The sequence below is a fragment of the Manduca sexta genome, chromosome 19 (genome assembly GCF_014839805.1).
Source record: "Manduca sexta isolate Smith_Timp_Sample1 chromosome 19, JHU_Msex_v1.0, whole genome shotgun sequence".
Classification (NCBI taxonomy): Eukaryota; Metazoa; Arthropoda; class Insecta; order Lepidoptera; family Sphingidae; genus Manduca; species Manduca sexta.
Genome location: NC_051133.1, coordinates 3,208,823 through 3,232,970, shown reverse-complemented (window position 1 = coordinate 3,232,970; position 24,148 = coordinate 3,208,823). Strand labels below are relative to the sequence as shown.

The window sequence follows — 24,148 nt, the reverse complement described above, 5'->3', positions numbered from 1 at the left end:
AATTGTGTGCCACATTAGTTCTCGCGAAATTAATAAGTAGCATCATTGACGCTTGTAATAAACGCCACAAAATTAATAAAGTATACGCGTTCTCAGATTCCACAGTCGCTTTATGTTGGATTCACTCCTCGCCGCACAGGTGGGGATACGTTCGTGGCTAATAGAGTTTCTAAAATTCAATCTTTGTTACCTCCGCAAAACTTTTTTATCATGTGCCCGGTATGAGACAACCCAGCGGATTGTCTGCAATCTAGGGACTTTTCTCCCGCACAAATTCTTAATCATCCGCTTTGGTTTCATGGTCCGTCCTGGACATCGTGTGATCCGTCGGAATGGCCCATTTCCGCTTTCGAACCTTCTACGGTTTCCAGAACCGCCAGAAGAGAAGAAACACGCTTTAGTCGCTTCGATTCCGCGTCAAGAATCGGTAATTATTGACTTGGCCAATAAGTTTTCCTCTTGGTCCAAGTTTTTACGCTGCGTTGTATACGTTTGTCGCTTTTCGAAATTATTACCCTTGCGTGATAATATTTCCGCTTCAGATTTAAATTTCGCAGAAAATATAGTTGTTCGGGAATTACAAAAAATGTTTTTCCGAGATGAGTTAGTTAAACTACAAGCCGGAAGGATTTGTAGTCGTACTTTTCAACGACTTAAGCCATTTTTACACAATGGTCTTATCCGCGTAGGTGGTCGTTTAAGCCACTCTGATTTAAAATTTGATCAAATGCATCCTATTGTTTTACCGCGCAAGCATCATATTTTAAATTTATTGGTTGATTATCACCATAAAGTTAATTGTCACGCTGGGCCCGACCTACTTATGTCTCTCCTGCGTCAGAAGTATTGGATACTCTCTGCACGCAGCTTAATTAGAAATAGGGTACATAATTGTCTTCCTTGTTTTCGTCTTCGTCCGAAACAAATATTTCCGGAGATGGCAGAACATAGGCCTTGTCGAGTATTAGAATCCGCAAAACCGTTTGTACACACGGGTACTGATTACGCAGGTCCATTCAAGGTCACCCTCACTCGCGGTCGTGGTGTTCGTGCCACCAAGGCATACGTTTGTCTTTTTGTTTGTTTAACAACTCGCGCTGTACACATTGAACTCGCCGGCGATTTAAGTACCGCTAGTTTTCTAGCCGCGTTTAAACGTTTTCTTTCGCGTCGCGGTCCCATCAGTAGAATGTATTCGGACAATGGGACGAATTTTATCGGTGCCAAGCGTACGATGACGGAACATCAGAAATTTCTGAGGTCTAAATATTTTAAGACCGAATTTGGTCACATATTGAGTGAAAATCGGATCGATTGGTCTCTGAATGTACCGACTGCGAGTCATTTTGGAGGCAATTGGGAGGCTAACATCAAGAGCCTCAAATCACATTTATTCCGCGTAATAGGCGAGCAAATTCTTACTTTTGAAGAGTTGAGTACCGTACTCACTCAGGTAGAAGCAGTAATGAATACCAGGCCTTTGTACCGCACTTTATCTAGTGACCCGTCAGAACCACTAGCTTTAACTCCAGCCCATTTCTTAAATTTCACCCCGCTTAAATTTTTACCGACCAAGGAAATTACTGATAATCGACTTAATATGCTTTCGCGTCATGATTTACTTGACAAATTGTTACAATCCTTCTGGAAGCGATGGAGAGCAGAATATCTGCATACATTGCAATCTCGCGTTAAATGGAATACGCCTTCCAACCCTATTCAAACAGGGACCGTAGTTATTTTAAAAACAGATAACGCACCGCCTCTTCACTGGCCTCTTGGGCTCGTTGAAGAAGTATTTCCGGCGACTGATGGCGTGACTCGCGTCGTCCGCGTTAAAACCGCGACCGGGTCGTATTTACGTCCAGTTGTTCGTTTATGTCCTTTGCCCAACCAATAATATATAAAATTCGCATTTAAATAATTTAACTTTAATTTAGTTTTTGTTTTGAAGCCGTCCCTTCAAGCCCGGGGGGAATGGTTGCGCCATATTTCTAATTCATTCTTTATAAATTTTAACTTCGCATTTCCGGTCGCGTCAATCCAAATAGTGTCTTTTTTATTAATAATTAGGTGACACGACACGTGCATTTCCGTACCGCATCCCTTTCCCGCACATACCTTTCCAGCGAGCGAGAGCGAGAGCGCTTCGCTGGGAATTGGTTCCGCGAGTGCCCGCGCGCCGTACGGGGTGCGGGTGCAAAAAACACTCTTGTTCGCGCCCCGCAATGACATGGACACGATGACGTCGCTCGCATAATTAATTGAAAATTATCGGTCTGTGATGTTATTTCCTTAATTAACTTCGTGTGACTGTGCATATCATAGATAGTGAAGTTTAGTATAAGTGGTCGCCGCAAGCAGAAACACGAAGCCGCCAGCATCATACAGCCGAACCGCCGCCGCAGACGCCGTAAGGTACTGTGCTCCCCATCCTTTAGGAGTTGCCTATATTTTCATTCCTATCCCGCAGGCAGCTCTAATCCTACAAGTGCGTGTCGTGTCCAGATACATTTTCCCCCCGCAAAATACAGTCCACTATTTTTTCTAAAGTAAAGAACCAGCGCCTCCACTATATAACAAACTGCGTAGTTTCCCTGAGGTTTCGGAACAATAATAATATCAGCCCTGTATTACATACTTTCCCACTGTTGGGCACGGGCCTCCTCTACTACTGATAAGGATTAGGCCTTAGTCCAACACCCTGGCCTAGTGCGGATTGGTAGACTTCACACACCCTCGAAATTCCTATAGAGAACTTCTCAGGTATGCAGGTTTCCTCACGATGTTTTCCTTCACCGTTACAGCAAGCCATAATTCACAAAGAATACACATATATTTTTTTTTATAAAAGTCAGAGGTGTGTGACCTTGGGATTTGAACCTGCGGACATTTGTCTCGGCAGTCCGTTCCACAACCAACTAGGCTATCGCCGCTTTCGGAACAATGGTCTCATTTATTATTTTACTAATACTACTGAAGTTATAAATATGAAATTAATGAAGACATTTAAATGTTAGCAAATTACGTAAATTATTAAACGTATTTGAATTAAATTTGGCTCTACGAGGCGATGCTTGGAATTAACATAAATGTAGAAAGTTTTCGTTCCGGCGAAATGCTCAATGGCATTTATATTTCAGAAAAAGTTATGTAAACATAGCCGTGAAAAGATACCACTACATGTAGTATTTTTAAGGGTTTTTATGTTAATATTAAAATATTAATATAAAGAAATAGGTAAGTTTCGAACTATGCCTTTATTAATAGAATATCTACTGTTTTAAAATAACAAATAATACATACATAACATCACGCATTTATCCCCGAAGGGGTATGCAGAGGCGCAACTAGGGCACCCACTTTTCGCCAAGTATGTTCCGTCCCATGATGTGATAGGGGGCGAGCCTATCGCCATTACGGGCACAAATTCCAGACTCCGGGCTGATACTGAGCAGAAAAACCCAAATATCACTTTGCCCGACCCGGGATTCGAACCCAGGACCTCAGACCGCTATTGTACCGGACATGCAATACAACTACGCCACCGAGGCAGTAACAAATAATATTAATATTATATTTTGTTAATTTTTCTCAACTTTCGATAGGTGATATCCTAGTTGGGTGTGGAACGGACTGCCGTGATGAATGAAAAATGATGTAATTTTTTTCCTAAAAGTGGTTACTTTTTGAACGTATGATAGAGTAAACCACTTTTATTATGCCAAGCGCAAAAGAGTTATACACGTGATACGACGTCGAACTAATGACTACAAAGCGTTATTTTTATATTGCAACTAAGTTCTTGACTGCCTCTCTCTCTATGGCCTGTCTCGGTGGCGTAGTTGTATTGCACGTCCGGTAAATTAGCGCTCTGAGGTCCTGGGTTCGAATCCCGGGTCGGGCAAAGTGATATTTGGGTTTTTCTGCTCAGTATCAGCCCGGAGTCTGGAATTTGTGCCTGATATGGCGATAGGCTCGCCCCCTATCACATCATGGGACGAAACATACTTGGCGAAAAGTGGGTGCCCTAGTTGCGCCTCTGCATACCCCTTCGGGGATAAAATGCGTGATGTTATGTATGTATGTAACTAAGTTCTTTCAAGAGTTCGTAAATGTACTAAACGACAGCGATGTTTTTAATTTTCTAGATATATATCTATCTATAGTTACTGTGTATAGCAAAATATATGCATGTATAACAATACAAAGTGCTAAATTCACTTCATAAAACACTACGCTATTCTCAGACATCAAAAACATGTTCATTTTCCTTTTATCACTGAAACATCTACGTAACTTTTTATTCGAGCAAATATTTTGTCATATAATACCACTACTGAGAAAGGAACGTCTTTAGCTAGTCTCACACGAGTAATGTACTAGATATATGGACAATTACCTACTGAAATAACGCGTCAAAACAGGGCTGGACTTCTGTTCGATAGCTTCATACTAGGTTTGTGAGGGTTAGGGACTAATCAAGGAAAGATCTTTAAATGTGAATATGTTTTTGCAAAAAAATTCGTAAATAATCATGGTTTGAAACAATACGATGTTTTATTCATAACAAAGAGTACTTACCTACTCATAGCTACATTAGGAAACAGTTTTTGAATTACAAATTACCGGGGGATCTATGACGTTTGTATAACGAGCTTCCTTTAACTCATGATGTATTTTTACCTTAAAGTCAGTCTGAAAATATCTATTCTTCTCAGTTAATCCAATCCAAATATCACGAGCTGTTTGTTTAGGTAATAAGGAGATTACATCCAATTAAAAAAGTGACTTCAGTTGTATATAAAATAGTTAGTTCAGTTCGTCCCTGGTCGGAGCGTAAGGACCGAGTGAGGGTTCGGCCTAATGGTTTTCACAAAATTGTTTTATACCTCGGCTTTCTCTTGTAGCCAGAGGGCTTTCGGTAATTTGTGTTGACGTCCGATTATGTGGTTTGCTTACAAATCTAGTGAAAGGTTTGCTTTGTAGAAGTTTTCTTTTATTGAATTGACTGGTTTGAACGGTCTTTATGAGTTATGGAAGGGCTTAAGGATATTTTTGGAAGGTTTTTGTGACGATTTTATTTATAAGGGGATAGATTGCTTAACATTGGTTTGGGGTGCTTGTTATTTCAATGCTAAACTTAGATTCTGGATTCTACTCCAGTAGAGAGCAATACACTGAATCCACAGTACAAATACGGAAATAAATTTGTAACACTTTCACGACTAACCAATTAAATCAATTTTGATAAATTTAGTTCGGAATAAGTTGAAACCCTAAGTAAGAACAGACTTTTTTCTATCATATCAAATTGACACGCGAAGTCGCGATCTAAAGCTAAATGAAACCGTCCCAAACATTGCCTTCAAACATTTCGTACATCAAACGATGTTCAGTTGCATTCAAAACAAGTTTTACTGATATTGAGATATTTTTAGCGGGTCCTCATTAAAAACGTTCAGCTGGTTGAAACAGTACTGAACTAACAAGTCCCGGGTTATTTAATTACTGCCCCGTGTAGTTTAATATTTCCTTAACAGTCTGACGTTTTGAGATTACATTTGAGATTGGAAACATTTTAAAAATAGCGTTTTTGAATTTGATGTCGGTGTTGCCATTGATACTGTACGATGTACTGTACTGTTGATGTTAAGTGAAATGAAGCCCAAGGAAAATATGGATCGGCATAGAACTTTGTATCTATGGCTGATTGGTACAATCATGTTGGCCTGGAAATGTCTTCTTCACATTTCACTTAAAGGAAAATATAATAGAAACGTAGGAATTATTTTCATAGCCGCCTAACTGATATAATATTATGTTAAGCCAAGATATAATATTTGCGTAACTTTCACATCATCCCAATTGGTTCAGTAATTTCTGGATTTACTTTAAAACTACTAAATATGTTCACAAATTTCAGTTTTTTATTATATTAGCAAGAAGCAAGACATAAGTAAGATTTTTTAAAATATTAAAAATTATATTATCTACTTTACAGGTGTTTCAGCTTGTAAATTTTCAACATATCGAGTGGACATTATGACGTCACGTCCCAGGCAACATCTGTTACTAACAGCAACACCTAATTCTTGTAATATAATTTTATTACCCGTTGTTGTCTACGCTTCGAGGTTTTGATCATCTATTACTATCTATGCTTTCCATAGGCTTATTTATTGTAATACATTTGACCTTTTATCTGTTATTTCGTTGAGTTGAATAGCTCAGATTCGGATGGCAGCAGATGTTAACAATGATCCTCAAAGGCACGGTACCTTGCTCACGTATAATGGATTTAATGCGACTACAGAATTACTTAAATTTTATGGAAATACGCGTACATTTACACTAAAATTATGGCTGTGGTTAAACCAATCTTATTTTATGTAAATATTTAAGGTATTGAAGTATTTAATGAACAAAACTTAAGCTATTATTTAAGCGTACGGTGTCGTCTGATTCGGCTCTGCTTAATAAACAAAACTCAGTTGTCAAAATTCGTCATACTATGCTTTGACTTAAGATATGATTTGAGATGTTGTTATTTATTAAATAGCATAGATCATAGGATTATAGCTTCAATTTGACATCGTCTTAGCTGATATTACACTTCCGAGCGACACTGAGTTGCATGTTAAGATAGTTCTTAAGATAGTGTCTTAGATCATTTAATAAAGACAAGTTCTAAATGATCAAAGACGCCAAAACAATTGCAAACGTAATGCATTTGTCAAAAATCTAACATAACAAACATTTGCAGACACTATTCAATTTTCAATGAAGACTTAAGTTTTCCCGCTCTTTACATTTCGCTGTGACATGAAATGACAAATGGCGTCCCATTCTTACTGTACGTGGGCATCCGAAGGAAACGTTTTCAGCGCCTTTGTAAATTGTAAAATATTTTCTTTGCCGACAGTTTCTGTTATTTACAGCTTTGATACAAATAATGATTTCTCTGGAGTCTTTGGAATGTCAATATGTTATACTTTAGATTGTAGAAACAGAAATATCACTTTGTTATAGCGAATGTTGATACTCACTTGATGCGGACGGCTTCTGACATGTCGGTCTGGAATTTTTTAGACGAATCCTATGTTCAGCAGTGGTTTTTCAAAGATGATAATGATAGTAATACGAATTTAATCCATACCATTTTTTAAATTTCATTCTTTTCTTGAAATGGCGGCAATGGAAGCACGAGATCTTTGTTAATGTACGTGTTAATGTGCTGAGGTGGCATACGTGTTTCAAGTTGTTGAAGAAAGGATTTTTCTTAGTTTTTACGAGCCGTCGTCTGATGTCAATGCCCACTGGGGCGTCTCGTCTGTAGTGTCGCGGTAGAAAATGTTAACCCCACTGAACGAAATGAACGAGCGCACACTCCATCCTATACCATATTATCGTAAAACTTTTCATACCAACAGAATTATCAAACATAAAGCCAGTTCGCAAAATTATTAATTTGAATAACGACATTGCCAAATTATTTCTCAACTCCTATATCATGTCGAATTGTGGACGTATGACAAAGAAAGTAATTTCGTCAAAAACTGTAAACAAACTACAGAAGGGAATAAACCGATGCCAAATTTAGGAAATTTCTCGAACAAGTTTCAGTGTAGTTCGTTGCTCGTGTTTTATGTCTCAGTAAAGTGACTGCACGAAATTGTTAAGTAGCGAGACAGGTAACTTATTATAGAAATATGTTTGTGTATTTTATACGTACCGGTTGACTCCTGAATAAGATTTAATGGAACGAGCCGATATTTTATTTTATTTTATTGAGGAAACATACAAAATTTTACATTAGATATGGGGCAAACCTCTCGCCGAAAAGGGTATAATTCGATACTCGGAACTAGTATAATCCGCCATACCTTCTCCCGATCTAGGATTCGGATCTAAGTCCTCACACCTCGGACCTTATAAATAATTTCCAATTTATAAATTAACTAATCTTAATTCTAACTAAACTTATAAAATATTAATTAAAGCAAAAGGTTATTGTTCGATTAAGATATTATATGACATGGCTTAAAAAAATCTCCTTTGAAAATCAAATTAAAAAAACAAGAAATGACGGAGCTCAATAAAATCTCGTTTCGATGTACCAACCTTAGTGTTAAAATGGCCCACATTTATTATACATTTATCTGGGAACTGGCTGATTTATTGGTCTACATCGCTCGGAGCTGTATTAAGGAACTATTTCTTTATTAAGTTCATTGTCACGCGACACGTTATTTCAGTAAAAATATGTGGCAATTTGTTAGATAAGATTTAAAGATATTATAAAGTACTAGCTTTTTCTTGCGGCTTTGTCCGCATGAAGGAGTTTTCTGGGATAAAAGTCTCCTGTATGATAAAAGTCCCGCTACATATTTTCCCGGGATAGAAAATGCCTATAATCTCCCTAGGGTCAATTATCTCCATACGAAACTTCATAATAATACGTTCAGTAGATTTTGAGAAAAACGATAATCTTTATGGTGGTTCATTCAAGTCAATCATATCGTAGTAACTTTTAAACTATTCGGCAAAAGTGCTTAGTGTAAAAGACGAAGTTTATCTACATTAAATACTTAAAGCGATAAATGTATTTATTTTGATAAGAGTTTGATAAATATTCTAAAATGAGTATTGTAAAAAAAGTAACCGATTTAATTATACTTATGGCTCACTATTTTGGTCATAGCGGCTTCCACATAAAAGGTAGATACATGCTGTCGCGGACTTTTATTTAGAACTATTTAAGACAAAAAGTCCTACGGCACATTATATTTTTCTAACTCCAACGGTTTAGGTAGCGTATACCAAGATAGCATTTGTTTTTCCGACTTACCTAATATGTGTCGTTATATTATGACCAAATTACACAAAATCATTATAAATTGTAGCCTTGTGCTATTTTGATGTATAGCCAATATACTGTAAACTTTCATCCAAATCCGTTCAGTAGTTTTTTTGAGAAAGAGGAACAAACATACATACATACATCCATCCTCACAAACTTTCGCATTTATAATATTAGTAGGAAGTAAGATATTATACAGTTGGGAAAATGTCATATTCTATTGCAGACGAATTATTGTGATGTTTTTTATAGCATAGGGTCACCCGTACTCCTAGCACGAATTAATACGTTGTAGTATAGTGTTAGAACTTAAATATTGTTGTGAGGGTATTAAGACCCGTTTTCTATAAAACACTGAGCATTTGATAGACCGAAGCGGTTAGTCTTTGACACTCACACCAGTCGTTTGGTTAGTGAAATCTTTGTGAAAGTACTTCTGTAAACAGTGATCGATCTTTTTATTTTTATCAAAATCGCTTCAGTGCCTAACAATAAAGTAATACGTCCATACATCAGAAGAGAGAAACTTTGCTGTCGTTTTTCATACATTTTGACACATGCTTGTCTATGCGCGTAGTTGAAGAAGAAGTAGAAGAAGCGTAGAAGAAGTTGCGGAATTGTCACGATGCATGTCGCAATTTACCTCTAAATACCCTCATGTGATGCCGTTCAAATTTCTATACAATATTTACTTAAACGATACCAATACCTTAATGATATTATAACACGTACATTCGTGCTAGGGATATATCTCGCAGTATAGGTAATATAATTTACATGCATGCCGAGAAAGAGGTGTTTCGATCCCTTCAGAATGAATACGAGAACGTTTTTACTTCTCTAATACTCATACTGAACTTACATCAATTAATGGAGTTTTTAACAAAAATATTGATTTAATGGCTTATTGCGCACATAATGTTATTACCAAAGTAACAATTAAGTCTAAACAATTTCATACCAGTGTCTCTTAGAGATTACACCTGGCTACAATTTCTTGGCTCTTTAATTAAAATTGCAACTAAAATATAACTGCACAGTTTACGATATGAAACGAAAATAGCGTAAGAATGGCTTACGCTGGTATAGAATTATAAAATGGATAAAATAATAGTCCCGTTTGAAGGTTAGTGAACTGTCCGTACGTGTAAATTGTCTTTCACCAACGTTTATTGCTTTCAATCAGGGAATGCAATCTCGGACCATGCGCTGTAATGAAAAATGTTCCGACAAATCGAGGACAATAATTTTAAACTATATTGTCCTTGAAATTACGTTTTTCTTGTTTCAAGAACGCGAAATATCTTGTAATCATCGTGTGGTTCCATTTTCTGTTTCAAATTTGAAAGTGAAATTGAAAAGTTGGTAGTATTTTGCGTTTTTTTTTAGTTCGGTATTAGGTGATTATGTTATATATAAGTAGTTGTAAGAAGGTATAAAACAGTAAATACAATAAAGAGAATCTAAAAAGAACCAACTAATATAAATTCTCCGTGATGTTTAGAGAAACCACTAGTCTATGACGTCATAAATTTTATATGGCGTCACTATCAATTTGCAGAAATAATAAACAATATTTGTTAAATTTATTTTAATTACATATCCAGAAAAATAAGGAGATTCTCAATACGTATTATTTCTATTTCTAGTAATGTTTCATCGCCTTAAGTTCTTTTAATTACTTAAATCAAGGCTGAATTTCACACTTATTCAATTGTCTTACTGGTTTAAGTCTTGGCTTGTGAAAATAACATGGATATAATGCTTAATTCCAACATACACGCACATGTCTTTTATCCCCGTAGGATAGGCAGAGGCGCAACTGGTGCACTCACTTTCCGCTATGTTTATAATTCCTAAAAGTCTTAACAAAATAGGAAGGTTGAAGGACAGTATAATTAAGTTGTGTACGGAGTATAAATGGGTGGTGTGCGGTCTCGTCGACACCGGGCTTAGATAAATAGCGCAATCTCGGTACATTTCCACCTTATTCTGGTTGTAGGATACATTTTATATTCCCCAAATAGCGAGTAGCGTACACAAGGCGTTAAAACCTGCATTGTGGCCCCAATAAGTGTGTCGCGTTCCGGGATCATCCGGTGTATATTAGGTTATAACAGGTCGACATATTTTTTTTTTGAGTACAGACCCCGCAATCAACAGTGAGGGTTTCCCCAGTCTTAGCGACTGCAGGGCCCTGGAGGAAGAGAGGAAGAGGAGAATAAGAGGGGAACCGTAGGGGACGAATATCAGGATGGGTGGAGTGGAGATGGACAGGAAATGTTCGTGGTCCCTTATAGGCTTCAAAGTGATATCCAACCAAGAGGTATACACACTGCACTGTGTGGCTAGGGACGCGGCAAATGTCCCCCCATGCATGGGCGTGCATTTGGTGGAGGACCAAGCGCACAAGAATTGCCTCGACGGGGTGGGGGTCGTCATAATTGTGTCGACTGCGGAGGGGTAATCATTTTTGTCAGTCGAAATTCTATTAGACCCTTCTCCATATACCATGGTGCAGTGGCGTGACTTTGCCGTACTTATATTAACAAATGAATATAATATGGACATACAGACGTTTGTTGTATCAAATATTGTATTTTCGGGGGCCTGTTCTCTCTCTATCAGCTAACGAATAATAGTTAATGCATTTAGTATTCTTTTGTTTATCATTTATTTGGAACTTCGACTGCCTCCATGGCGTAGTTGTAATTGTACACGGTACGAGTACGACTACCGCGCTGAGGTCCTGGGTTCGAATCCTGGGTCAGGCCAAAATAATTGTAACTGGGTTTTTCCTTCTTAAAAAGTCTAGTTGCAATGCGTACGCGGTATGAGTAAGATTACAGCGCTGAGGTTTTGGGTTCGAATTCCGGGTTAGTTGGCGGTGTGCTTTGCCTCGGAAAGCACGTAAAGCCGTTGGTCCTGCGCCTGATCTCTCCGGTCATATCGGATTGCCATCTCTCCGTACTATGAGAGTTAAGGAACTGAGAGTGCACCCGTGTTGCGCACATACTTGTACTCTATAATATCTCCTGCGTACCTGGCTGATCTCTGTTGAGATTGGCTGCCGTGGCCGAAATTTCGGCTAGGAGGGATTATTATTATTGTTATTTGGAGCTTTAATTCTATTTGACGTGATGATTAGCATTAGCTTAGACTTCGTGAAACGATTTTCTGAGAAATACAGAATATCGAAAGAATCATCGGGCTGAATTGTTTCATTTACTAAAGTAATATTATGAAATATTATCGTATTAAATCACGCCTACAATCTGAAGGCGCTGGCTTCATAAACTGACGGCCTATGATATAAAGAAATCTCGTAGAGAATTGGTAAACGGAATTGTACTCAAGACTGACCTCGTTAGCCAACTAACTGTATACTCCCAATTTAGACGAATTTCTATATTTCTTAGTAAAAGTAACACTTCTCCTTTATTAAAAACAGAAGTAACGATAAAAAATATCATTTATTTTTTTCGTAGTGACAATATTCTATACGCTCAAACTTTACGCACTTCGCTAATGGCGTATCGCTGTACCTGCCTCCATTCCAGCTGGGTTTTAGGATAACAATGTGATTTTGTTTGACAGATACATCAAAATATAAAATTAATGAATATTCTGCTATTCTAAAATGTATTTTAGGGATGGTAATGGGCTTTGAAAGGTGTAGAGTGTAATATAATATTTGGTTAAAACACTTTGATGTACAGGTGATTGGTTTAGGCAATAATAATGTGCTTAATAACTTATGTGTTATTTATTTGTTATGTTTGTTAATGGTTTTATTTGAAACTAGCTATCGCCCGCGGCTCCGCACGTTTGATAACGATAAAATGATAAAAAGCCAACAGACAGTGCTCAGGAGTGATGTAGCTTTATTAATGAACAAATTTTCAAAATCGATTCAGTATTTCCAGAGATTAGCCCCCACAAACCTATAAACTTTTCTCTTTAATATTAGTATTGGTAAGAATCGAAGGATATTTAAAATGGTCATGTATTTCTGGTCAGTGCAGCTGAACATTTTGGTAAAAGTCATCTCTGAAATAATTGGCTAATTGACGCACTATGATCAAAGACTGATGAGCTCTCGAGGTCAAATCCCGGACAGGGTCAAAGATGAGATATTTTGTTTCTTTTACTATAGTTAGAACATTATTATAATCCCTTGGTGGCGTAGTTGTTTCGTGAGCGCTGTGATAGCAAACGTAGTTTGGGTTATGGCTTCTCAGATAGTATTTTTGTAATAAAAAGCAAAAACGTAGTTTAGGTTATGTCTTTATCAGATGGTATTTTTGTAATAAAGAGCAATACTATAAAGAGCTTTGTATACTGTATTTTGGTTATGTGATGGCTTGACTTCAATAATAACACGGAATCTCTTGACAAGTATATTTATTAGTCTATGATGTAAAGTGGGCGGAAGTGATTGATCGGAAAAGGTACGGTCAAAGTGATATCACTTTAGTAAGGAGCTTAAAGGCTTTTTACATCATTATTTTAGACATTCAGAATTCTGTACAGGAATATGAGGACAGCTATCATCATCATCATTTCAGCCGGGAATCGTCCACTGCTGGACATAGGCCTCCCCCATTGAGCGCCACAGGGACCGGTTCTGGGCCGTCCTCATCCACCGGACTCCGGCGACCTTCAACGTCACAACGCATAGCTAATATATGGAAAGCGCTACGCATGCATCGCCCCATAAACACAAGAAGCAACACGTGTTGCACCGTCAGCAGCACGTGACCACCATTGACGTCAATCGGAGGGCACATGAAACCGTCGTAGCAACCGCGTCGCATTCTTGGTCTGACATCGATTAATTATCGACCTATTTTAATAAGTTATAAAATCTAATATTGTAATTGGCCATTTATAATTTCTTATTTTAATTTTGATTTTTTTAGTGACCTGTTGCTGTGAACTTCGAAATTCGAGTGTGATTTGAAATTTAAACAAAAATCACAAACAAACATACCCTTTGTACCTTATGGGTAGGCAGAGGTGCAGCCAGGCATTTACTTTTCGTCCGGTCTCCTCCATGATGTAACAGGGGCGAGCCTACTACCATATCGGATTCACAATTTATAATAAAATTTAGTAATACATATTGATATACATAAGAGGTTCTCTATAGAAATTTTGAGGATGTGTGAAGTATACCAATCCGCTCTAGGCCAGCGTGGATGATTAGGCCTAATCCCTCTCAGTAGTAGAAGCCCGTGCCCAACAGTGGGACAGTATACAGGGCTGATATTATACATATTGCATGACACTAACCTTTCCTATATTAATAACAAAGGAAAAATACGTAAAAAATAAAAAGAAACAGACAAAAAATATTATCAAGGGACATAGCAACGCGCAGACGGCAAATACACCATTACGCTTTATGATGATTGATAACATGACTTGTGTATTGTAGACGCACACGCGATGTTAACCAAAAATAAAGAGAATGTAATATCATTTGTTGAGAGTTATGAACATTAGGGTTTTGGATAACTGTCACATTTTGTATTGTAAAAATGAAATATAAAAAAAAAATAAGTTGTACATCGACTTGAGAAAAAAATACATTAACGTTTACAGGCTAAAGGAACTAAGGTAACCAAATATCGCCATTAATGCGGACAAATAACTATGCTTTAGAATTTCCAAATGCTTATCTTAGTAGATTATTTTTTGGAAATAGAGTTGGTGAGCCATATATGTTATTTATGGTTAATTCATGTTAAATCAAAGGTCTGATTTTTCAGTCATCACATATTTTTCATAAACATTATAACACAAAATAATTAAAAATTACAGTTATATCTTTATACGTCTGTGTAATTGTATGTATAAAGGTATCAATTTGTCTTACTTTTACATTCAGTCAGATTATAATCTATTTTTAACCGACTTCAAAAAAAAGGAGGAGGTTATCAATACGACGTGAATTTTTTTTTTGTATGTTTGTTACCTCAGAACTCGCTCATTTATGAACCGATTTGGAAAATTCTTTTTTTATTCGAAAGACTTTCTCTCCAGATTGGTCCCATAAATTTTTTTTCAAGATCGCTTCGGTTCGGTTTTAAAATTAAAAAAACTAGAATAATTATGTCGTCCAAGAAAGCGAAATCGCGAATTTAGCTTTCCTGTGACGTATTTCGTTATGTTTTTGCATTGAGTTTGGTTGACTGTACTTCTCACATACTTATACATATAGCATAAAATCTTTTCCCCGTGTCAGGGGTAGGCAGAGGCGTAACATTTCATCGCGATAGTCGTACTGTGTATGAAACATATCAGTTGTGTTTTTGGGTTGGGTTTAATTGACTCTACTTCTTACATACATACATATATGTATATAGCATCACACCTTTTCCCCTTTTTAGGGGTAGGCAGAGATGTAACACCACAGCGCGGTAGTTGTAGTATGATCGAAATATATCATTTGTGTTTTTGCGTTAGGTTTGCTTAAATCTACTTCTTACATACATATATATAGCATCACATCTTTTCCCCTTTTCAGGGGTAGGCAGAGGTGTAACATTTGAGCGCGATAGTCGTACTGCGTGCGAAACACATTAGTTGTGTTTTTGTGTTGGGTTTAGTGGACTCTACTTCTTACATACATACATACATATAGCATCACACCTTTTCCCCTTTTCAGGGGTGGGCAGAGGTGTTACACCACAGCGCGATAGTCGTACTGCGAGCGAAACACATTAGTTGTGTTTTTGCGCTGGGTTTAGTTGACTCTACTTCTAACATACATACATATATATATAGCATCACACCTTTTCCCCTTTTCAGGGATAGGCAGAGGTGTAACACCACAGCGCGATATTTGTACTGTGAGCCAAATAATATCAGTCGTGTTTTTGCGTTAGGTTTGCTCGAATCTACTTCTTACATACATATATATAGCATCACAAGTTTTCCCCTTTTCAGTGGTACTCAGAGGTGTAACTCCTCAGCGCGATGTGTTTATCTCCGGTGACGATCTGACTTGCTGACTTTGTACGCTGGCAGCACATAGTTTTCGTATATTCGTTAATGTATTTATCTAGCTTAACTAGCAATTTTAATTAGGCACTGACTCCAAAATTGGTATCCAATATATACTTGTTATGTGAAATTATTTTTTAGTTTTGAGTGGTTTTTGAAGGCGGTTTAATTTTTTGTTAAAATTATTTTTATATGTTTAAGTTTTTACTGACGATTGAAAAGTTTGCCAACTATTTTCGAAGTCGAACAATCAATTATTATAAATTTGAAATTGTTATTTTGAATTTAGAATCTTAAATAACTTGAGAAAAAAGTTTCATCCGTAACTCTAATTTTAATATCAAAGTCATAATTTAGTACTTTAACCTATTTCGCCAAATTCCTAGGAAAAGTAAAAATATATATTAATATTCCTCTCAGCATTTCGTGAAAATGGTCCAAACATGTATTTTATTAGATTTACGTTTAATATTATAATAAATACAGATAAAATATTCGCAGAAGTTACATATTTACCGAGGGTAAAGCACTTCGACGAAATTACCAAGAAATATATCACGAAATTTCTTAGGTTTCGCTGAAATAATTAATTATTTCAACGAAGGGAGATAAAAAAAACTTCTGATAAAACTGTATCAGAAAACGTGTAATATCTTTTCTTATCGTAATTCATAACAAAAGCAATCGTAATTGCTTTATCATAGACTAGCTTTTGACTGCGGCTTTGTCCAAGTGAAAAAGTTTTTCTAGGATAAATATTTTCTTACTGTCTTAACATTTTCTGAGGAGAGGGTGATGCTATTTAGTAATATAGATTAAAACCTTCATTCTGATGACATTCATGTTTGAAAGTTTTATATGTATGTATCAAAATAGCTGATATATATGATAATGTATCTGCAATAGTGATTCAAAACAATGAAAAATACCAAAAATTGTAAGTTACTATTATACATAAAACAACTGGTGGTAGGTGTCATATGTGAGAGTCCGCCTGGACGGGTACCATTGCAATGTCTATTTCTGCCGCCAAAAAGTAAGTGTTGTGTTCCGGTTTGAACAACATTATAACCAGTGTAACTACTGGACATAATGAGACTTAACATCTCATATCTCAACCTGGCGAGCGCAATGGAATACCAAACAATACTTTGTAATTCTAGGAGTTATATGGTGTTTCTACTGTTTATGGGAGGTTGTAAGCTTACCACCAGGCGAACGGAAAGCTCGACTCATCACACAAAGTCATAAAAAAAATACATTCAATGTAGTAATAAAAAACAAATACATTCGATATATTCGACGTAGTATGACCTCAGCTAACATTAAATAAATATTTCCAATGATATAACGAGCTTCTATAGTCCAGTTAATAAATTCTAAAGGCATTATTTACTCTGCCACATACTTCTATCAATAATTACTATGAAATTTCATTCGCAAGCCTTGCTTATGTCAGCAGGATGAGGAAATTCGGGTCAGTTAATTTATAACCCCTCTTTAACAGCCTGCTAAGGGTTGAATATGACCCCATATTTCATACCAAGTCGCTAATTACAGTTAATGTAATGTTTAGGTATGTACATTAATAAATATAAAATTAAATTCAGGTCAGTGAATAAAAAGGTTTATAAAATCTTTCTTATCTTTCACTTTGCATAACAGTTTAGGAGTTTTTAATGTATACCTTTTGATTTATTAACTAGACCAGAGGTTGCGAACCTTTGGTGGTAAACGTGCCATTATTTATGGAAAAAAATATGGTCCGTAACGAATCATCCAGGCCCGGTTTCATCTATTCTAGTGCCCCCTCTAAGCGACTTTATTTATGATTTTGTTATTTTATCGTGTCTTCGCGAAGTGAAGCAAAAGAAAGATACAAATATAAAGTTTGGCTAGTATTACTTACGTGCTCGAATTATTTTTTAACGTGCCACCACTGGCACGCGTGCCATTGATTCGCCATCCCTGAGCTAGACATTTTAATCATGATAATGTGTTGAACCTAATTCCTACGATGGATATATTTGGTGACGCTGTTAAACGCACAATTTGGAACCAAGGAGCTTATTGAGTTACGAAATTATATTTTTATAACCGAATATCACGTGTGTCGCCGGCCGTCCACGGCTACTCATAAGGAGTCGTTTTTTTAGTATCGGGCCCTACAGTCAATACCTAGGGAAACCTGCGAACGGTATACTGCTTCCCCCAGCTTAGCGACTACGGGGCCCTGGAGGAAAGTTGGGACGAAAGTGTTGAGGAAGGAGAAGGGACTATGTTAGAATGGGCGGAGGGGAAAGGGCCAGGAAATGCTCGCGGTCCCTTATAGGCCTCAGTGTGAATTTGACAACTAAGAGGTATACACATTCCACTATATGCCATGGGCGTGTATTCGAGCCCACAAATTTGCCTTTGGAGCACAATGAGTAGATAGAAACTCCACTCCACTTACTATCAGGTGCAGCGGGGCCACTTTGCCGTGGTTTTTTAAAAAAAGAATTTCTGGCAATTCTAAGGTATAATTTCTGGCAAGTATTATCGGATGTGTAGCGAGGAAGGGGCAAACGATGTATCTGCCAGTATATACAATCCGGCGGCCGGTAACGATGTCTGGCGCCGGTAATTTAGGCTAGTACATACATAACATCACGCATTTATCCCCGAAGGGGTATGCAGAGGCGCAACTAGGGCACCCACTTTTCGCCAAGTATGTTCCGTCCCATGATGTGATAGGGGGCGAGCCTATCGCCATATCGGGCACAAATTCCAGACTCCGGGCTGATACTGAGCAGAAAAACCCAAATATCACTTTGCCCGACCCGGGATTCGAACCCAGGACCTCAGAGCGCTATTGTACCGGACATGCAATACAACTACGCCACCTATGTTATAAAATGCTTTCTTATTATCCCGGATAGGTACGCAGTGGGACTTTTATACCGGAAAAGAGCCTACCCGCGGGCAAAGCCACGAGTAACATCTAGTCCATTAAATCAGTAAGGATTACTGAGAAGTATTTATAATATTTCTAAAATTTCAACTTATTTTTCACTCAATAATTACGTAACAACTTTTAACATTGAAATTTTCGAACAAGTTGAAAGCAATTGTGTTATTAATCATTTACCTACGCCCGTCAATTTCAATGACGTCTTGTAAGTTGTGAACTTGTAATTACGATCCTGGCAAGTAATTTAACTATATTATACGCAGAGGTAGACGAACGACTCGATTTACCAATTAGTCGTTACACCGATTTTTTGTCATTGAACATTGACAGCTATAAGATGTTTTTGGGACAGGCGATACACTTAGACAACGCGCAGACACCCTCAACTTATTGTAAAATATGCGATAAAAAACCGCCTTTTTCTATTGTTTTATGAACATTTTTCGGTAGTCCAAATCGCTTGTAATCCTCTGACATCTCAAATGACTATAGAATATATTTAAATTATATACATTTAGAAATGCGACAAAATTTTGAAATCGCAAAATCGCTGGTGTGTATCAAATAGCGAAACTTCGCCCCCTGTACCCTCTGTAGCAACAACCCTCCCTCGGATAGAAAATTAAAACTGTCTTTGCGATTAAAATAAAAGTCGTCAGTGTGCTTCGTAAACTCGTGTGAACAATCCCAAATTGAGCTCATTAAAAGTGCGAACAATTCTTAGAGAACCTTTCATAACAATCTGTGAATACTTAATACTCTATTTGATGTTAACGAGTTTACGAATTCACCAACTTCATTATTGTTTAAAATATTTCGAATATATAATTACTTTATTTTAAATTCGGGATGGTACCTATTTATGAAAGGGAAGTGATTATTTCTTTGTAATTAATTATAAAATAGATATATTTGTTAGAAGCATACTAAGAGCTAAAATAGTTAGCTAAACACCTGCTAAATTAAACATATAAAAAAAAACAATAAAAAGTTGTATTAATATACCATTAAATTATTACGATGATTCTTGATTTTATCTCTTACTGTAAAAGGAAAAGAAAAGAGAACAAAATTATGCACCATGTTGGGCGCCAATAGAATTAAAATGAAAGGAAGACCGATAAAGAAACAAACAATTATATTGTTAGTGTATTGTCATTCTGTCTTGAAGAAAAACATGAAATTGAATGAAATTTTACCAAAAAATTACACGCACTTTTAACTTTTACTAATAAATTAAAAATCATTTCACGCGTCACTGATTCTTGTTTTTTGAACAAGCTAACCGACGAAAAGTGTCCCAAAATTGTCTTTTGATGTAAGAATATCGTGGATTCTTGTAAAAAGAAACTTAATAAAATGGCATCGTATTTTTAAAAGTACGTAAAAAATATAGTCAATGAACTTGGATGGCGAAGTTGCGGTAATGAAATTGCTTGTATTGGTTGTAGCTTTATTTATTTTGGTACTTTCAGAAGAGGCTTTATATATATTACTTTTTGTTAAGATTTAGGGCATATGAAGATGTGATATACCGCCGATTTAAATTAATGATCCCTATCGATTTAAATTTATTTCTTATCGCTTTTCTTTATTGATCACGAAAATGGACCAAACGAAATAGATTTTTTAACATGCTTACTAATTAGTTATTTTGATTCGTTTATTCCAGAGATCGGATCGTAGATTTAGATTCGGATTGTGGTAATCCATCGATAGATTTAACATGACTTTTCATAAGTAGGTATTGTTGTCTATAGCACGAATGGCGCTGTTGTTTAACGCAATAGTGCATTAATGATCCTTTTAGAATTATGAATATTAAATATGCTTCTGTTAAAATTTATCATCAGGCACTTCTTCAAAATTTTTGGTCGGGAATCGAACCTCGTTTCGCCGGCTTATCACTGCGCCACGAGTAACCTATGAAACAAATAAAGTACGACACTATCGTGAAAAGGTTAATCCGGCATTATATTTGCGAACTTCCTAACTTCGCGATCCAGTAACATGTTGAAAAGGTCGTAGAAAGTTAAGGAAATCCCACGCATTTATAAGTGCTAGGGCAGAGTTCATTCTTTTTTACTTGAATATATTGCCAAACGTTTATCTTTGTTATATATTATACCTAGTTTTTGCTCGCGGCTCTGATTGCGTTACCCTATTCCCGCCCATTCCTTTGTTAGAGGCAGGATATTTATATCTGCCTGTATAGCAACCACCCTAGATAGGGTATAAAATCCGTTATAGTGACCTATGTAAATGTGTCGTTTGCTATGAATAACCTGTATATTCAGTTTTAACAGGCCGACAAAAATGTGTCAACTGGCGATGGATCTCTTGCCAATCGATGCTTATTTAGACCACAGTCTACTTACGTAGGTGCAGTGAGAGTATTTTACTGTGCTCGTAAATAAAACAACAAAATTGAAACGTAACAGATATTGACTACTGTCAAATACTAGTTTAATTAAGAAATTTCGTCAAGGTGACGCAGATTTACGTACGAACGAAACCGCAAACCCAATGCTTGTTAAAAAGGAATAAAAATCAATTAAACGCGCTGGTTAACCACAACCCATACAAGCCTTAACACATTGTTAGGCTGTTAACATATTTGCGTTACGAAGGGATCTGTAATCCAAGTACATTTGAGGTTTTACATACGTTTTAATTTGTTTGAACAGCTAATAGAGGCGATATTTGCTTACTTTATACTCGTTTGTATCAATTTAAATAAAATATATTATGTTTGAACGGTTTTGGGAAATTAAATGTGGGGATTAATTGAGATATATTTAGTAGTCAGCAATGGACTGCCTCTGTAGCGTAATTGTAATACGTATGCGGTACGAGTAGGACTATGGCACTGAGGTCCTGGGTTCGAATCCCGGGTCGAACTAAAAAATAATTGTGACTGGCTTTTTCACACACACACACACACACATAACACACATTTATCCCCGAAGGGGTATGCAGAGGCGCAACCAGGGCACCCACTTTTTGCCAAGAGTGTTCCGTCCCATGACGTGATAGGGGGCGAGCCTATCGCCATATCGGGTACAAATTTCAAATTCCGCTCTGATACTGAGCAGAAAAATCCAAATATTACTTTGTCCGACGGCCACTGGATTTTTCCATCTTAAAAATTACACTGACGTAACTTGAAATGAATAAGGTGGCGGTGTGATACCCTCATGCTTAGGAAAGTAAGGCTCTCATTATAATAGTAAAATAAAACATATATGTGTCCTTGTAAAGATCTCAGTTCCCTTAAAGTAAGACGTAAAACAAACAATAACCCCTAAAAGTTCTTAAAATTTCACTTTTGCAACTTCTTAAAGCGTTAGACGTTACTCCCAATTGCGCTTGCTCCGAGAAAGAAGGTAAAAAGAGTTGAAGTGTACAGTGCCGCTAGCACGAATAATCAAGAAATGCGTCAAATATTATAATAGAATAAGTTATAATTTGATATTTATAAACAGTATTTACACGATACTATACCAATAATTTGCACTTTTATTTTCTCCTAGTCAAAATGCTATACAACAGTATAAATTATAATTTTACATTGAACGAAAGCATATCTTTAATATTCGTTAAAATTAAACTTTTTTTCGGATTTTATCACAGTTTTTATATTTTTTTTATCCCGACGTTTCGAAGACTTTACAGAATTCGTGGTTACGAGGGGGACTGAGGTGTTTGTCATCCGCAAAGTCAAAGTTACAATATCTATCTACATTGTTAATTTAAATATTCGTGCTACGTATACTGAAATCTACTTGAAACTTTACAGGAAGAATGAGCGTACCTCGAGCCAATACGAAAAGTGCTTTAGAAGTCCAGTGGGAAAACGCACGGTAATTAAAATATTGTTGGAAAGTAGACGAGCTGGTTTTGAGGAGCAATTTTTTTAAATTTTTCGTATGACGAGCACTGAGTACGCTTGACGGTACATATGGCCTATAATGATCAAATAATAATAACAGCCCTGTATTATATACTGTCCTACTGCTGGGCACGAGTTTTCTTAATACTGAGACGGTTTAGGCCTTAGTCCACCACGCTGGCCTAGTGTGGTTTGGTAGACTAATATGGTACTAATATATAAACAGTGGCAAATACATATATATCTTGAAATATAAAGCAAAGGCAATGCAGTAATTAGATTTTAAGTCTTATAATACCTATTATTTGGAACTACATTTGTTAAAATATGTTTTGTCTGAAATAATTATAAACATCAATCATAAACAACTCAAAATCTCGTACAGTAAAACCACTATTCTCGTAATTAATTGATTCAATTATTTAGACATACATAGGTTATCAAACAATTTATCATAGTTCATTGAAAATGTCTGGTCGTTTTGAATCAAAATGATAGTCTAGCGGCTTCAGATCAAAGAGAATATAATTACTCTTGTTATACTTGACATTTTCATAGCGAAATAAACTGATTGGTAAAGATTTAGTAGCATATCGAGAGTTAACAGAAAAATTGACATAATTAAAAAAAAATATGGAGACTAGGTTCAAAAGCGGAGAAAAATGTGCTGATTCCAAATATGTATAAAATCAACAAATAAATATGGCTTAAGTCATCATCGATATGGGGCTCGTAGTTTATCAAAAGGGTACCACTATTGTCATGGCTAAGTTTAAAATAGAAGCTACATTTAATAAGCTGCAATTCTCTCACTATTGTTTATTAGTGAGATATTTAAGATTACTAGAAATCAAAATAACATAAGTCAATACATTAAAAATGTATTTGTATCTCTTTATTTCCTTTTGGCAACATTAAATAAAATGTTAAACATTTAGCTTGTTCTACAACACTTAAACGCTTCAAGTGTCAACAAAAATAATTACCGTCTCCGAACAGGTGAAACAGATTATGAAAATTCTGAAAATGTTTTGTTATTCAAATTCGTGAATTATGTTGCGATTTAAAAAGCTATGTCGATAATTAATTCAAACACCAGTTGTTTGTTTGGCTTCAGGTATGTTCTAAGGAGAAATTATGGGGCCCAAAGGTAAAGAATTTTTTATGAGTGAAGGTGCATTATTCTTTTACGTAAACATTTATTAGCAGTTGATGCATATTCTACGATATAAATTAACAATTAATATATACTTTTTGTAAAATACATAATATTAAAACTTAATGTGTATTTACTCTTAAAAAAATATTAAAGATTACATCTTTGAAAGTCCCTATTATACGCCTCCGAGGTTTCCTCTCTATAATAGGTATCTATCTCGGAAGACCAATCACGATGAATGAAGAGTATTGTAAATCGAAAGCCTAAGTA

At 36.3% G+C, this 24,148-nt stretch overlaps 1 protein-coding gene across 1 annotated transcript in view; it reads left to right on the top strand.

Annotated features, from left to right (window-relative positions):
* Nucleotides 1–377: 377 nt before the first annotated feature.
* Nucleotides 378–24,148, top strand: part of LOC115455947 (octopamine receptor) — a 203,404-nt gene continuing 179,633 nt past the window's right edge. The window contains exon 1 of the mRNA XM_037440373.1: nucleotides 378–2,418. The gene's annotated coding sequence lies outside the window, so the exon portion shown is untranslated. The remainder of the gene's footprint in view (nucleotides 2,419–24,148) is intronic.